Raw genomic sequence first — 16139 nt, forward strand, 5'->3', positions numbered from 1 at the left:
ACTATTGTTAAAGATAGAGCTTTAGTCAATAAATAGGCATCTGACGTATGGTGCCCATGTTATCTAGATGTTCCAGCGATTCATGTAGGGACAGAGAGATGGCATCTGCTGTGGACTTGTGCGATGGTAGGCAAAACTGCAGTGGATCAAGACTGTCTCAGAGGTTGGAACTAACGTGCACTGTGATTTGTCTTTCAAAGCACTTAATGATGGTGGATGTCGTTTCATTGGTACCAGGGTAATTGTGGTCTTCTTAAAGCAGGTGGGAACCTCAGAGTTAACCTGTTCACTGCCAAGTTTTTTTTTCACTATTGCCCATGACCTGTGTATACTTGGGGGTGGCACTGAACAGGTTAAAGTTGCCTGTTGATCTGCTCTGAAGACATGGTCAGGAACATTTCCAGCCAGTTGCTTTCTGGAGATTCACTGTAAGGTAGGTTGAAAAATATCTTCAGTACTGTACCTTCCCCTTTGCTCTATCTATTTTACTTGAGTTTGATTTGTTTGGATTTATGGATAGTATAGCTGACCTGCGAAGGTTTAAATTTAGCGATACAGCATGGAAAAAAGCTATTTGACCCACTGAGGCTGTGCCGACCAACGATCACCTGCACACTGGTTCTTTGTTATCCCAATTCTCACATCCTACACACAAGGAGAAATTTGAGAAGCAAATTAACCAATAAACCTGCACATCTTTGGAATGTGGGAGGAAACTGCAGCACCCAGGGAAAACCCAGGCACTCAGAGGGAGAACATACAAAGTGTGCAGACAGAACCCGTAGTCAGGATCAAACCTGGGTCTCTGGTGTTGTAAGGCAGTAACTCTACCGCTGCGCTACTGTGCCCCCCTATTTGGATAACCTGCAAAATAAAGCTTTTCACTGTGTCTTGGTACATGTGACAATAATAAACATTAACCCAAACCTAAACATCTGCAATAGTGATCGTGAGTGCAGGTGCACCCAAGGTTGTCATGGTGTGTTACGTCCTTCCAGCGGCCTTCTGTTCGAAACGAGCATAGAATGCATTGAGGTCATCAAGGAGGATGACATTGTCGCCAGTGATATTGCCTAACTTCACTTTAGCCCATTATAATGTGCAAGCCTTGCCACAACCGACATATGGTTATCCCCGGACTCTGGTTCAGAATTCCCACTTAGCATTCTTGATGGCTTGTGAAGATCGTAAATAGATTTCTTTTATCCCCCCTCACTCATGGGTTGATGATTTGAAAGCTGCAGACTTGGACTTCACCTGGGAATGGACTCATGGTTCATTCATGGTTTCCAGATGGGGAACATTTGTATTGTCTTCTTTGTTGTGCAGTCTTCTGCACACATGCTGATTAAGTCCTATCCATGTCTCTGTTTAAATGTTTCTTAAACATTGTAATAGTATCTGTCCCAACTACCTCCTCCAGCAGCTTGTTCCATACACCCAACACCTTTTTGTGTAAAAAAGTTACCCCCTCAGGTTCCTAATAAATGTTTTACCCCTCACCTTAAACCCATGTCCCCTGGTTCTCAATTCCCCTACTCTTCAAAGACTGTATGTGTTTCCCTGATTTATTTCTCTCATGATTTTGTACACCTCTATATGATCACCCCTCATCCTCCTGCACCCTGAGGAATGAAGTCCAAGCCTGCTCAACCTCTTTGTGCAGCTCAAGCTCTCAAGTCCTGGCAACGTTTTTGTAAACATTCTCTGCGCCCTTTCCAGCTTGACAACATATTTTCTATTACATAGTGACCAAAAGTCCACCGACTCAAAGCCATCGCAAAGAATCTCATCTATCTCCTTAGACCAGCAGAGTACGACCTTCTGTACTGGATCCCTTGGGATTTCTGAGGTCAATAATTGTGGAACAAAATGAAAATCTATTGGTGGAAACAGAAGGCGTTGCCTAAAAATGTTCCTAAAAACCAGCAAAGATATGACGAATAAGGAGGTTGTTAGGTCACTCGATGAGATGAGTGGATAAAAGTATTAAAAAGGCTGTCAGTACTTAAAGTGGATGAGTGATTTTGTTCAGATAGGTTTGATCCCAAGTTGCCGAGGGATGTAGTAATGTGTAAATTACAGAAGTGCTGGTCACAGTCTTCTAATCCTCTTTATTTCTTGGGTGATACCAAAGAACTAGGGAAATTGCACCCATTCAGAAAAACGGAGAGAAACACAAACCTACCAATTACAGATTATTCAGTTTAATGTAGATGGCGGGGAAGCATTTAGAAACAGTTCTTTACAACCAATCAATCAACTGCATTGATAAAGAAGAGCAGGCATGGATTTGTTGTAGGTAAATTAGGTTTGGTTACCTTGACTGAGTTTTTTGATGTAGGAAACTCGAGGGTGCAGAAAAACTATACAGTTGTCAAATTTCAAAAGGTATTTGATAAAGTACCATATATTAAGATTGTTTGCAAAATTGAAGCCCATTAGATCAAATAAGCAGTAACTCCAGAGCTATAAAACTGGATCAAGGATTGATCACAGAGATTCAGGATAACAGAAAATTTGTGATGAATGGTTGGATGGGCCTACATAGTGGTTTCACCAAGGTTCAATACCATGAACATTACTATTTGGCTTCATTGGCCGGGGGATGTGCAGGGCAAGTTTTTTTTCACAAACATTCTGTAAATACATAGTCAGAATCTTTTTTCCGGGGTGGAAATGCCAAAGACTTGATAGCATAGCTTTAAGGCAAGAGGGGTAAAGATTAAAGGAAATGTGTGGGGCAAGTTTTTTACACAGAGGGTAGTGAGTGCCTGGAAAGCACTGGTGGGTGTAGTGGTAGAGCAAGACATGATGGTGGTATTTCAAGAGGCTTTTAGTTAGGCACATGGATATGCAGGGAATGCAGGGATATGGAACACATGCAGGCAGAGGAGATTTGTTTAACTTGTATCATGTTCGGAAGAGCCTCTTCCTCTGGACTTTCCATGTTCTATGATAAATATATGGACATCTTCAGGACATTTTCATCACTGTTTGATCACATAGAACTTTAAAGTATAATAAATAGTTAGAAAGGGTTAATGGAGTAAGAAGACAACCTTTAAAATATAATTACTGCAGATGCTGGAAAGCTGAATTAAAAACAAAAATTATCAGAATACTCTGCAAGTTAGGCAGCATCGAGTGAAAGGTTAGCAACCGGAAACATTAACCCTGCTTTTCTCCCCACAAATGACACCTTACCTGGTGAGAAATTTCAAGAAGTTCTCATTTTTAATTGAAGAAGACACAGGCAGGCTGCCAGAATAGACAGACACACAAAGTTCAATGCAAACATTTGTTAGATGATACATTTTATCAGGAGGAATGAGGAGAGATGATTCGTATTAGGTGGTATAATGTTAAAAAAAAGTGGAAGGAGAGAGAGTCCTGGAGGATTTTGTGCATACATCTTTGAAAGTGGCAGGACAAGTTAACAAAGCAGTTAATAAAATATGTAGGACCCAGGGCTATATAATTATTGGCTTAGAGAACAAAGATAGGGAATTTATGCTCTATCTACATAAAACTTTGGTTCTGTCCCAGCTGGAATGGAATTGTCTTGTAGAACAAGAGAAGCAACATGCTAGTTTCTAAAGTAGACACAAAATGCTGGAGTAACTCAGCGGGTTAGGCAGCATCTCGAGAGAGAAGGAATGGGTGATGTTTCGGGTCGAGACCCTTCTTCAGACTGATGTCAGGGGAGGTGGAAGGACAAAGATAGGATGTAATAGGAGACAGGAAAACTGGTGGGAGAACTGGGAAGGGGGAGGGGATAGAGAGGGAAAGCAGGGACTAACTGAATTTAGAGAAGTCAATGTTCATACCACTGGGATGTAAACTACCCAAGCAAAATATGAGGTGCTGCTCCTCCAATTTTCGCTGGGCCTCACTCTGACAATGGAGGAGGACCGGGACAGAAAGGTCAGATTGAGAATGGGAGGGGGAATTGAAGTGCTGAGCCACTGGGAGATCAGGTTGGTTAAGGCGGACTGAGTGGAGGTGTTGAGCGAAACGATCGCCGAGCCTGCGCTTGGTCTCGCCAATGTAGAGTTGACATCTGGGACAGCGGATACAATAGATAAGGTTGGAGGAGGTGCAGGTGAACCACTGCCTCACCTGGAAAGACTGTTTGGATCCTTGGATGGAGTCGAGGGGGGAGGTAAAGGGACAGGTGTTGCATCTCCTGCGGTTGCAGTGGAAAGTACCTGGGTAAGGGGTGGTTTGGGTGGGAAGGGACGAGTGGACCTGGGAGTTATGGAGGGAGCGGTCTCTGCGAAACGCAGAAAGGGGTGGAGATGGGAAGATGTGACCAATAGTGGGATCCTGTTGGAGGTGGCGGAAATAATGGCGGATAATTTGTTGTATGCGACGGCTGATGGGGTGGGAGGTGAGGACAAGGGGGACTCTATCCTTGTTGCGAATGGGGAGAGGGAATATATTTAAGAGCAGGATGGAAATTAGGGGTGAAATTGATGGTCAGTGAGTTCTGCATGGGTACAAGAGGTAGCACCAATGCAGTCGTCCATGTAGCGGAGGTAGAGTGGAACAGCGGATAAAATAGATGAGGTTGGAGGAGGTGCAGGTCATTTCTAGCACATTTGCCCTTCAAATGGAAACTAAGTTGCCTTAGGGAGTTGAAAGTGTATGATCCGAACTGATTGCAGGCTGTTCATCCAAATTCCAAAGTCCACAGAATGTGCTGAGCATAACAGGGAGTATTTTCTCCAACATTTAGCTCCTGAGATACTCATTCAGTGGATGGTCACAGTCGGGTCACTGCTGGCAGAAGTCCATTATGGTTATAACAAGTCCATTAATTGTGGATGGGTTTTGGATGGAAAAATATTTGCAAACCATATCGTCTAACAAACGCTTAGAGCATGACTTAGGGAATTATTTATCAGTAAATAAGTAACACCCGAGTCTGCGCCAATCAGCGATCGGCCCTTGTACTCGCACTATCCTCAACACTAGGGAAATGTTACAACTTACCGAAGCCAATTAACCTACAAACCTACAAACCTGTTAGTCTTTGGAGTGTTGGAGGAAACCAGAGCACACGGAGAAAACCTACACCGTCACAGGGGGAACGTATAAACTTCGTACAGGCAGCACTGGTAGTCAGGATCAAACCTGAATCTCTGGCGCTGTAAGCAGCAACTCTACCACTGCACCACAGCACTGCCCATAGGTGTGCTTTCCAGGCCATAGCGTCTATGTGTTTGGACCGGGATACATTGTTGATGACATTTACACCTCAGAACTTGAAGCGTCTAGGTTTCAGCATTATTCAAGTAGACTGGGAGTGTACTGCACCCTGTTAACCTGAGGTTGATGACCAGCTCCTTCATTTTGCTGTAATTGAGAAAGAGGTTGTTGTTTTGACACAATGCTAACAGGCTCTCCATCTCTTTCCTGAACTCCATCTTGTCATTGTTTAAAATCCAGCAGTTTACAGTGGTGTCTCTGAAAATTTGTAAATGGAGTTAGAGCAGAATTTGTCCACACGGTCATGAGTGTATAGCAAGTATTGTCAGGAGCCGAGAACACAGCCCTGCGGGGCACCAGTGCTGAGGGTTATCATGGATGATGTTTTGTTGCCTGTGCTTACTGATTGCGGTCTACGTTTGAGGAAATCAAGGATCCAGTTGCAGGCGGTTGAGCTGAATCCTTGGTTCAGGAGTTTGTGGAAGAGTTCGGTTGGAATTATGGTTTTGAAGACAGAGCTATAGTCAAAAAGTAGGGCAGACAGAAAATGTTGGATTAACTCAGCAGGTCAGTTAGCATCTCTGGATAAAAAGGAGTTGGGGACATTTTGGGTCAGAATCGTTCGTCAGACCAATATGTGTCATTATCATGCAGATGTTCCAATGGTGAGTGCAGCGCCAGAGAGGTGGTGTCTATTGTGAACCTGTTGTAGCGGTCAGCTAATTGCGGAGGATCAAGGCTGTCTGGAAGGTTGATGTGCGCCATGACCAGCCTCTCTACGGACTTCATGATGGGAGATTTTAGGTTTAGGTTTATTATTGCTTTGCATGCTATCCAAACAGATCACATATACCATACATGAATATAATCAAGTCAAACTTAAGTACAATTGATAGAGCAAGTTGGAAGATACAAAGTGTGCAAAATATAGTTCTCAGGATTGTAGCGCATCATTCCACAATTAAAACCCAATGTCCACTAGAGGGTAGAGGGGAATCCGACTGTACCCTAGTTTATGGAAGGACCATTCAGAAGCCTGATAGCAGAGGATTGGAAGGAATTGGAAGATGTCAGACCTATTGAATGTAGTCATTATGATAAGCTACATTGTTTTTTCCTTTGACAGTGGGATGATCGTGGTCTTCTTAAGCACGTGGGAACAATGGATTGGAGTAGGGAGAGGTTAAAAATGACTGCAAATACTCCCACCAGCTGGTCCATGAAGGTTCTGAGGATGTAAGCTGGGGATTCCATCTGGGTCACTTGCTTTCTGCGGGTTCACTCTCAGGAAGGCTGATCTGACGTCTATTTTGAGGCTTACCAACTGAAGAACATAAGTAAGATCCAATCCCATGTGGGCAGATTTTTAGTGACAAGAGAACATGGAAGCAAATTGCGTCTTTTCTTACATTAAAGTGATTCCATACTGCTTTAAATATCCCAGGGGATCCAATGGATTATCTGAACACTGCTAAAATATGTTTTTTACTGCACCATTTTGAAAGCAAAGACACCTGATATTATTTATTCGAGGTTTTCTCACAATTGCACAGGAGTGAGGGCACCAATCTGATTCCCAAATAACTACTTTTGTTTTGATAACATGAAAAAATGGAGCATTAAGATGGAAGCTACGATGTGTTTGAGAATAAAGGAAAGTAAACCTTTTGAACAGATTTGAAATAACGAATTTGAATAAGCCACTAACTTGAAATCTTAATGATATTTTTCTTTTCACAGATACTGCCTGATCTGCTATATCTCCAGCATTTTCTGTTTTAATTCTAGATAAGTGATTTATTTTTAACGAGTTAAATGGTCATAAAACTGAATGCAAATCATAAGTATCATAACTGAAAATAATAATTGCAGCATATTTTTTGTTCGCAGATATGCATAATGCAACAACATGTTGTTCAGACACCCTAGATACAACATGAAGACAAAACGAACTGCAGATGCTGGAATTTTCAATGAAGCACAAAGTACTGGAGTAACTTAACAGGTTAGGCAGCATCTCTGGACGGAATGGACAGGTGACGTTTAAGGTCAGGACCTTTCTTCAGACACGTGTTTGTTTTTGTGTGGGGATACCAATGGTACACCAATGGCAGCAGTATTTATGCCCAGTCCACAATGAGATCCACCTGCTTAAAGCACTGAAAACCTTCAGAGAAAAGTGGTCTCTCAAATCCGTTGTTCTATGTGACATATCTTTTTAAAAAATTACATCAATCTCATGTTATCATCCCACTGTCACAAAACTAAAGCAGGTGAGAAAGGCCATTCGGGTAATCTTCCAGATAGAACCTAGGGAATCCAGATGACTCCAAGCAGTTTTACATCATTTTTATTTGCCTGTTTCATCTGCAGGTCTATTACATAGAAACATAGAAACATAGAAAATAGGTGCAGGAGTAGGCCATTCGGCCCACCGAGCCAGCACCGCCATTCAATATGATCATGGCTGATCATCTAAAATCAGTACCCCGTTCCTGCTTTTTCCCATATCCCCTGATTCTTTTAGCCCCAAGAGCTAAATCTAACTCTCTTTTGAAAACTCTAACTCTTTCTGAGCTGGATATTCTTGTTTTAACAAGAAATATTTGACATATGGCTTTTTCCTACATTCACTTTGCCAGTGAGATTTCCTCAATGATTACCATACATTGAAAGAGTGAATGTGTTTCAACAGGCAGCTCCAAAGACTCTAAGCACTGCTTTGTCAGGATTTGTCAAAGGGAAAACCTATTTTTAAAGTGCCAATATTCACTTGCAATGCCAGTTATGTCTGGAGGCAGTTACAGACTTGCTCCATCACATTGACATGAGCAAAGTAGCAATGCAATACATTGAGAGTATTTTCCCAAAAGATAGATGGAATTTACATTTGTACTTCTGCCACCCATTCCCAGCAGTTTACTTCTAACTAGAAACTCATCAGAAGCTTCTTCTTGTACAAACAAGGAACTGCAGATGCTGTTTAATACACAAAAGGACACAAAATGATGGAGTAACTCAGCAGGTCAGGAGGCCTCACTGGAAAACATGAATAGGTGACATTCCGGGTCGAGATCCTTTCTCAGTCTTACCTGCTGTGTTATTCCAGCATTTAGTGTCCTTATGAAGCTTGTTTTTGTTCCTTGGCTCAACTGTATTTTTACCCAAATCACCATCCAATCAATCAGCTTGCAGTTTTGGACTGAGCAGCCAACAAATGGTCCATTCCACAGAAAAGATCCGTACCTTCTCCAGAAGTAAATGTCTTTCGTATCCTGCTACCTCCCTCGCCCATCTTCTCCTCAGTGGAAGATCATTATCCCGCATTGAAGAGAAGCAAAATGTTATTGAAAGGGATTTTACTGATTGTAAAGCACATCCCTAATAGGTGGGCATAAGAAATGAACAATACATTTTAATTCAGGCTAAAGCAGAATATGAATTGGGATGAAGTAGCTTTGCAGTGAAGAAGAAGATAAGTCTGAAGAAGGCTCCCAACCTGAAACGTCATCTATCCTTTTTCTCTAGAGAGGCTGCCTGACCCCCCTGAGTTACTCCAGCACTTTGTGTATATCTTTGGTGTAAACCAGGATCTGCAATGCTGTGTTTCTATAATTGAAACATTTGCGGAAGGCTGTAAAGGGCCTTCAATGTAAGAGCGAGGTATACATCTTTTAGTCAATTCATTGAGGTACAGAGATTCAGGGAAGTGTTGCAAGTTGGATGATGACATTTGTATCATCGTTATGGAGAATAAACTAAATTGTCAAGCCCTGAATTAGCTGGCATTTACAAAGTGATGAGAGTATTAGGAACAATATAGTTATAGGTTTTAGATGCTCATTAATTAACAGAGGTACATTAACTGAAGTGTTTTGGAGGTTGGAGTCAGGGGTAGGTCATATGGAAGTTAAAGCATAACTTGGGTGAGGATCTAATGGTGAGATTGTACATAATTACTAATTAAACAACTACCCACAATAATGGAATCAGTAACTGGGCATGTAGAGTCCGGTAAGAGCTTGACTCGCTAATTAATGAGTTGTTAAAAGATGGAATTGTTTAGGAGCTGGATAATACAATGTTTCCAGAATTAGTTGAGGCGATTAAGCAATAGAGTTGTTTTTTATCAGAATCAGAATAACCTTTATTCTCATCCAAAAAAACAAGTCTTTTGGACGAGATTTGATTAGCTAAATGATTAATTAAAATATGACATAATACAATTTCCAAATTAAGTTTGGAAGTGCGTTGATTATTTATTTACAAGGAGTGGAAAGACATTCCTAATGTAGAAATTACTGAATAAAGAGAAACAATTGTCACGTACTTGCAGTATGCATGTTTGTGTGGGAGGCTACTTTGCAATTGAAAGTCCACCTTGGTGCATTCAACACACAAATGAGCCCAGATGCAGCATTGTTTGATGGCATTAAATCAGGCACTAATAATATTCTACAGTAGTTTATGTGCTTACCCTGATGTGTGGTTGCTCATTCCATAATCTGTTGATTCAAATGATAACAGGAGTGGGTCATAGATGTCCCTGACAAATAAAGAATAGTTAACGAGAAATCATAAGCTTTTCAAGCAAGAAATGGTCACTATTCTTCAAGGTTAAGTAACTAATAATAAACAGATTCTTGTTTTATTCTGTAGCCACTATGACATTCTTAATAAATTCTAATGTGTGTGGTTAATCCCAGAATTGTTCATAATATACTTTAGGGTGAATTGGTAATTAAAGAGACATTTTTTTCGTGAAGATTCTCCAATCAATTAATTAACAGGGGTGAGAGAAAGGATTAGTAATGGCCTCATTATTATTCAAAAAGAAACAGAAGTACTGGAACCAATTCATTTGGAAGTGTTAATAAAGTCTTTGTAGGCTCGCTTTTACAAAATAAATTATTCAATTTTATCTTGTTGGTTCTAGTTATTATTTACCATGATAATGGTAGCAAGAAATGTTTGGGGATGGGGAGAAGGAGCAAGAGATTATTTATTGTCCCAGTTTTTTTATTTATAGCAAAATCAAACTGTTAGAGGAACTGAGGCAGCCTCTGTGGAGGGAATGGACCATTAATGTTTTAGATAACCTGAAATATCAACTGTTCATTTCCCCCCACAGATGCTACCTGACCCGCTGAGTTCCTTCAACAATATCTGTATTGCTCCAGATCCTAGCATCTGCAGTTACTTGAATCTCTGTTTTATTTACAGATATTGCTGTCTTGGGGTGGCCTTCAGTTTTCATCAAAGGTATCACAAAATGCTGGAGTCACAGCCGGTCAGGCAGCATCTAGGAGAGAGGGAATGGGTGACGTTTTAGTTTTCATCATATTGGTATGGAGTTGGAGTGTTTTTATTTAGTTAAATTAAATTCCTCACTCAAAATTTTGAAATCCTTTCCATTTTTAAATTAAATTGTGGCACAATTTTTCTAACAAAATAGAAGTACTTGCCAATTGTCCCCCCTGCTGTTCTCGTTTTTACTTGTAATAAAAATGCAGAAAAGTGAATTTGCAGCTCATTTTACCACGGATAACCTAATTGGGCAGGTGGCCAAGAGGCCATTGAGTTTGCAGCTCTCCTGTCTTTGTTTTCCCTCACTAAATTCACTGAGACCACTTGTTGCACACCCTATCAAACATCTGCTGTTGTCCGCAACTCCTTCGGGTAAAGGATAACTTGCTTCCACTCTGGTCCTGAGGGTTCAGAGGTGAATGATGGGGCCAAGGTGGGGCCCACAGATTTTGCCACAGGTTGGCAGATGGGTACATTGTAAAGAGGTGTTTTCCTTCTGTCATTTATGTTGGTTGCTATCTGTGGACTCGGGGCTCTCAGTGCCATCTTAAATGCTCCTTCTCAACTTTGAACAGTCATGGGCCAGGGTAGATGCAAAATGCTGGGGTAACTCAGCGGGTCAGGCAGCATCTCTGGAGAAAAGGTATGGGTGACGTTTCGGGGTCAGAACCCTTCTTCAGACTGGGCCAGGGTGTTATTTTTGTCAAGAAGGTTTAGGTTTAGGTTTATTATTGTCACTCATACTGCAGTACCGTGAAAAGCTTTGTTTTTCATGCAATGCAAACAGATCAAATATACCACACATAGATACAATCAGTACAAACTCAAGTACAATAGATAGAACAAAGGGGAAGATAGAGAGTACGGAATGTACTTCTCAGCATTGTAACGCATCATAGGTTTCTCTTCCCATCTTGTAATCTCTTCTTGCGATGAAGCTCAGAAAATGTCTGCTTCAGGACTCTGGAGTTGAGCATGAGGACAATGAAGCCTGCCCAGCGGAGGGATTGTGTATAATTAGGGCTTAAATGCTGAGGGTATGGGCCTAGGAGAGGACACTGATGTTAGTTTGCTTCTTCTGCAGTGGATTAGGAGGACAGAAACATAGAAAATAGGTGCAGGAGTAGGCCATTCGGCCCTTCGAGTCAGCACCGCCATTCAATATGATCATGGCTGATCATGCAAAATCAATACCCCATTCCTGCTTTCTCCCCATATCCCTTGTTTCTGTTAGCCCTAAGAGCTATATCTAACTCTCTCTTGAAAACATCCAGCGAATTGGCATCCACTGCCTTCTGTGGCAGAGAAGTCCACAGAGAATGTGTTGGTGATACCTCTCTAATGCTGTGAGGTGTGTTCCGTAGGAAACCAAGTCTCAATAATATAGCAGACCAGTGGTGCTTAGAAGGCCATGGGATTAGTGCTGGGCATGCACAAGGGAGGGTGCCTCATGCCCAGAGTAGCTTGGTTGAATTTCTAGAGTGATGGAAAGTGATCTGGAAATGGCCATTATTGAATTTCGCACTGGAAACGAATTGACATTCAAATGCACAATGCTGAAAGGAGTGTTATGCATTTTAAATTTCTAGGCAACACTCAGGCAGAAACGGTCGTGGGGGTTTATCAGAATTGATTCCAAACATGATGTAATCTCATGCCTTCAGGTTAAAGTCAAGGTAGCATTCAACTTATCACAACCAACCACTTCTCGTCAATTGATAAATCAATATTTCTCCATGTTGAACTTTAATTGCTGGAAGCTCTGAGAGAAGCGACAGCTCAGAATATACTCTGGCTGCGACTTCACTGTGTGCCGGAGCAGCAAGTGTTCTCACTGCAGGCAAAGCCATTTGTCACCAACCCTGCATGGGGTGAACTGAGAAACCAACACAGGAAGGAACCCTTTTGATCTCCCAGTTGCCTCGCATGCCTGCTTATAATAGGTTGAGTATGAGTGACCACAGCTCAACCTTTGTCAAGATGAAGTCTTGTCTTCTCATTGGGAACACCTCCAGGTTCAGTACAATATGTTGATTATGGATTTACTTTAATTTACTCTATTAGTTACTTACTGTTTTAGAACGTTAGCTGTACAGGCACTTTGTTAGGTATGAACATTACCTCAGGAAATGTCTTTCTGCACCTTCTATGCACTGCATTAGACTAGGATTGGTTTCTAGGCTTGATGGGGATTAATGATTGAGGGATGGAAAAAGCAAGGTCACATATTGTGCATAATGCACTTCTAATATTCCACTGCGTCTCCTGCTGGGCTCTAGGATATGCCCTCAGATTGTTCTTTTAACATAATACACAACTTGAAGACTTTTGCTGAGGTAACATTCAAACCTAATGAAGTGCCTGTATATCTATAAAATCTAAAACAATAAGTAATTAATCGAGTCAAGTAAAACCATATTGAACATATTGTACTAAAGCTATTATGTGAATTAAGAATTTTGTTAAGAATCTCCAAAAGCAGAAGCAACCATGGTTTAGACCAGTTGATGGAGGGGGGGGGGAGTCAGGGCAGGAAGGGACAAGTGAAGGAACTACAAACTGATAGCAGTGTTCAAGAAATGATCGAAGATTGACATAAAGTAACTCAACTTTATGGGTCAGGCAGCATCTCTGGAGAGAAGGGATGGGCGACGTTTCGGGTTGGAACCCAGCACTTTGTGTCTATCTTCGGTAAACCAGCATCTGCATTTCCTTTCTGCACACTTCAAGATATGATCCACTGGCACTTGCCACAAGGATTCCATCATCATAGTTGGTAATATTCAACTTTGATCAACTGTAGGTAATTATAAATGAAAACGCAACGTGTTGGAGTAATTCAGTTGGCAGGCAACATTGCCGATGTACAGTGCATTCAGAAAGTATTCAGACCCCTTCACTTTTTTCACATTTTGTTACGTTACAGCCTTATTTTAAAATGGATTAAAAAAAAATTGTTATCATCAATCTACACACAATACCCCATAATAAAAAAGAGAAAACAGGTGTTTAGAAATTTTTGCAAAGTAATTGAAAAGAAATAACTGAAATATCACATTTACATAAGTATTCAGACCCTTTACTCTGTACTTTGTTGAGGCACTTTGGCAGCGATTACAGCCTCAAGTCTTCTTGGATATGACGCTACAAGCTTGGCACACCTGTATTTGGGTAATTTCTGCCATTCTTCTCTGCACATCCTCTCAAGCTCTGTCAGGTTGGATGGGGAGCGTCGATGCACAGCTATTTTCAGGTCCCTCCAGAGATGTTCAATCGGGTTCAAGTCTGGGCTCTGGCTGGGCCACTCAAGGACATCCACAGACCTGTCACGAAGCCACTCCTGCGTTGTCTTGGCTGTGTGCTGAGGGTCATTGTCCTGTTGGAAGGTGAACCTCCACCCCGGTCTGAGGTCCAGAATGCTCTGGAGCAGGTTTTCATCAAGGATCTCTCTGTACTTTGTTCCGTTCATCTTTCCCTCGATCCTGACTAGTCTCCCGGTTCCTGCTGCTGAAAAACATCCCACAGCATGATGCTGCTACCACCATGCTTCACCGTAGGTATGGTATTGGCCAGGTGATGAGCGATGCCTGGTTTCCTCCAGACGTGATGCTTGGCATTCGGGCCACAGAGTTCAATCTTGGTTTCATCAGTCCAGAGAATCTTGTTTCTCATGGTCTGAGAGTCCTTTAGGTGTCTTTTGGCAAACTCCAAGCGGGCTGTCATGTGCCTTTTACTGAGGAGTGGCTTCCCTCTGGCCACTACCATAAAGGCCTGATTGGTGGAGTGCTGCAGATATAGTTGTCCTTCTGGAAGGTTCTCCCATCTTCACAGAGGAACTCTGGAGCTCTGTCAGAGTGACCATTGGGTTCTTGGTCACCTCCCTGACCAAGGCCATTCTCCCCCAATTGCTCAGTTTGGCCGGGCGGCCAGCTCTTTGAAGAGTCCTGGTGGTTCCAAAGTTCTTCCATTTAAGAATGACGGAGGCCACTGTGCACTTCGGGACCTGCAATGCTGCAGAAATTGTTTTATACCCTTCCCCAGATCTGTGTTTCAACACTATCCTGTCTCGGAGGTCTACGGACAATTCCTTCGTATTCATGGCTTGGTTTTTGCTCTGACATGCACTGTCAACTGTGGAACCTTATATAGACAGGCGTGTGCCTTTCCAAATCATGTACAATCAATTTAATTGACCACTGGTGGACTGCAATCAAGTTGTACAAACATCCCAAGGATAATCAATGGAAACAGGATGAACCTAAGCTCAATTTTGAGTGTCAAAGCAAAGGATCTGAATACTTATGTAAATGTGATATTTCAGTTATTTATTTTTAATTACTTTGCAAAAATTTCAAAATACCTGTTTTTGCTTTTATATTATGGGGTATTGGGTGTAGATTTATGATATAAAAAATAATAATTTAATCCATTTAAAAATAAGGCTGTAACGTAGCAAAATGTGGAAAAAGTGAAGGGGTCTGAATACTTTCTGAATGCACGGTATAAGGGTGTATAACATATACTGTATTCGTTGTTCAAGATGTGGACTCTTATACATCGGCGAGATCAAACGCAGACTGGGTGAGCGTTTCACGGAACACCGTAGCTCAGCCCGCCTGAACTTACCTGATCTCCCAGTTGCTGGACACTTTAATTCACCTTCCCATTGCGACACAGACCTTTCTGTCCTCGGTCTCCTCCAATGTCAGAGTGAGGCTAAACGCCAATTGGAGGAACAGCATCTCTTTTTTTTTTTTGGCGGCTTACAGCCCAGGGGTATCAATATTGATTTCTCTCACTTCAGGTAGCCCCAGCATTCCCTCTCTCTCTATCCCACTAGCTTCTCATTGTCACCCTACAAACAGCAAACAATGAAGGGCCTGTTTGCTTTATAATCGTTACATTTTTGCATATCTTTCATTCATTGTTCTTTATCTCTCCACATCACCGTCTATATCTCTCGTTTCCCTTATCTGTAACCAGTCTGAAGAAGGGTTTCGACCCGAATCGTCACCCATTCTTTCTCTCCACAGACTCTCCTGTCCCAGCTGAGTTACTCCAGCTTTTTGTGTCTATCTTTGGTTTAAACCAGCGTCTGCAGTTCCTTCTTACATATATAACAGCTTCATGTTCTAGAGCAATGTCCTGGCCAAGCCTGACCACATTTATCACTTTATCGCAAATCAAATAGATTAGAATCAAGAATCCAGATTAGAATGAAATCTGAAGAAGGGTCCCGACCCAAAACGTCATCTATCCATGTTCTCCAGAGATGCTGCCTGACCCACTGAGTTACTCCAGCACTTTTTGTCCTTTTTCAAATTGTCAATATTGATTCTTCTTAAAGGGCTCCAAATGTTATCATGACTACTAACAGAAAAGCTAGCATTGACATTTGGTTTTTGCTCCAAATTCCAATGTCTGCGGTCTTCTGTATCAGCCAGTCAACCTCTAATGTGTTAAAAATTCACCCTGCAATAAGTTGAATCATGTGAAAATATGATTTCCCCTTGGACTGCATGTCTTCATGTCTTTTATCTCACTAACTCTGTAAAGTATGTTGTCTGGTAGAGCTGTCTATAAAAACAGTTCCTTGTCTATTGGTTGCCAAACAGGAG

The 16139-nt window shown here is 41.7% G+C and overlaps 1 long non-coding RNA gene across 3 annotated transcripts in view; it reads left to right on the forward strand.

The window, feature by feature from the left end:
- The window catches only part of LOC144596558 (uncharacterized), a 68828-nt gene that overhangs the window by 38095 nt on the left and 14594 nt on the right, over positions 1-16139 (forward strand). Inside the window, exon 5 of one of the 3 annotated variants that reach the window (XR_013547628.1) lies at positions 7105-7262. The exons of 1 other annotated variant lie outside the window; for it this stretch is intronic. This is a non-coding gene — a long non-coding RNA (uncharacterized LOC144596558). The remainder of the gene's footprint in view (positions 1-7104; positions 7263-16139) is intronic. One more of the 3 variants, XR_013547629.1, reaches the window with a different exon arrangement.

Source organism: Rhinoraja longicauda, chromosome 9 (genome assembly GCF_053455715.1).
Source record: "Rhinoraja longicauda isolate Sanriku21f chromosome 9, sRhiLon1.1, whole genome shotgun sequence".
In the NCBI taxonomy this organism is placed as follows: Eukaryota; Metazoa; Chordata; class Chondrichthyes; order Rajiformes; family Arhynchobatidae; genus Rhinoraja; species Rhinoraja longicauda.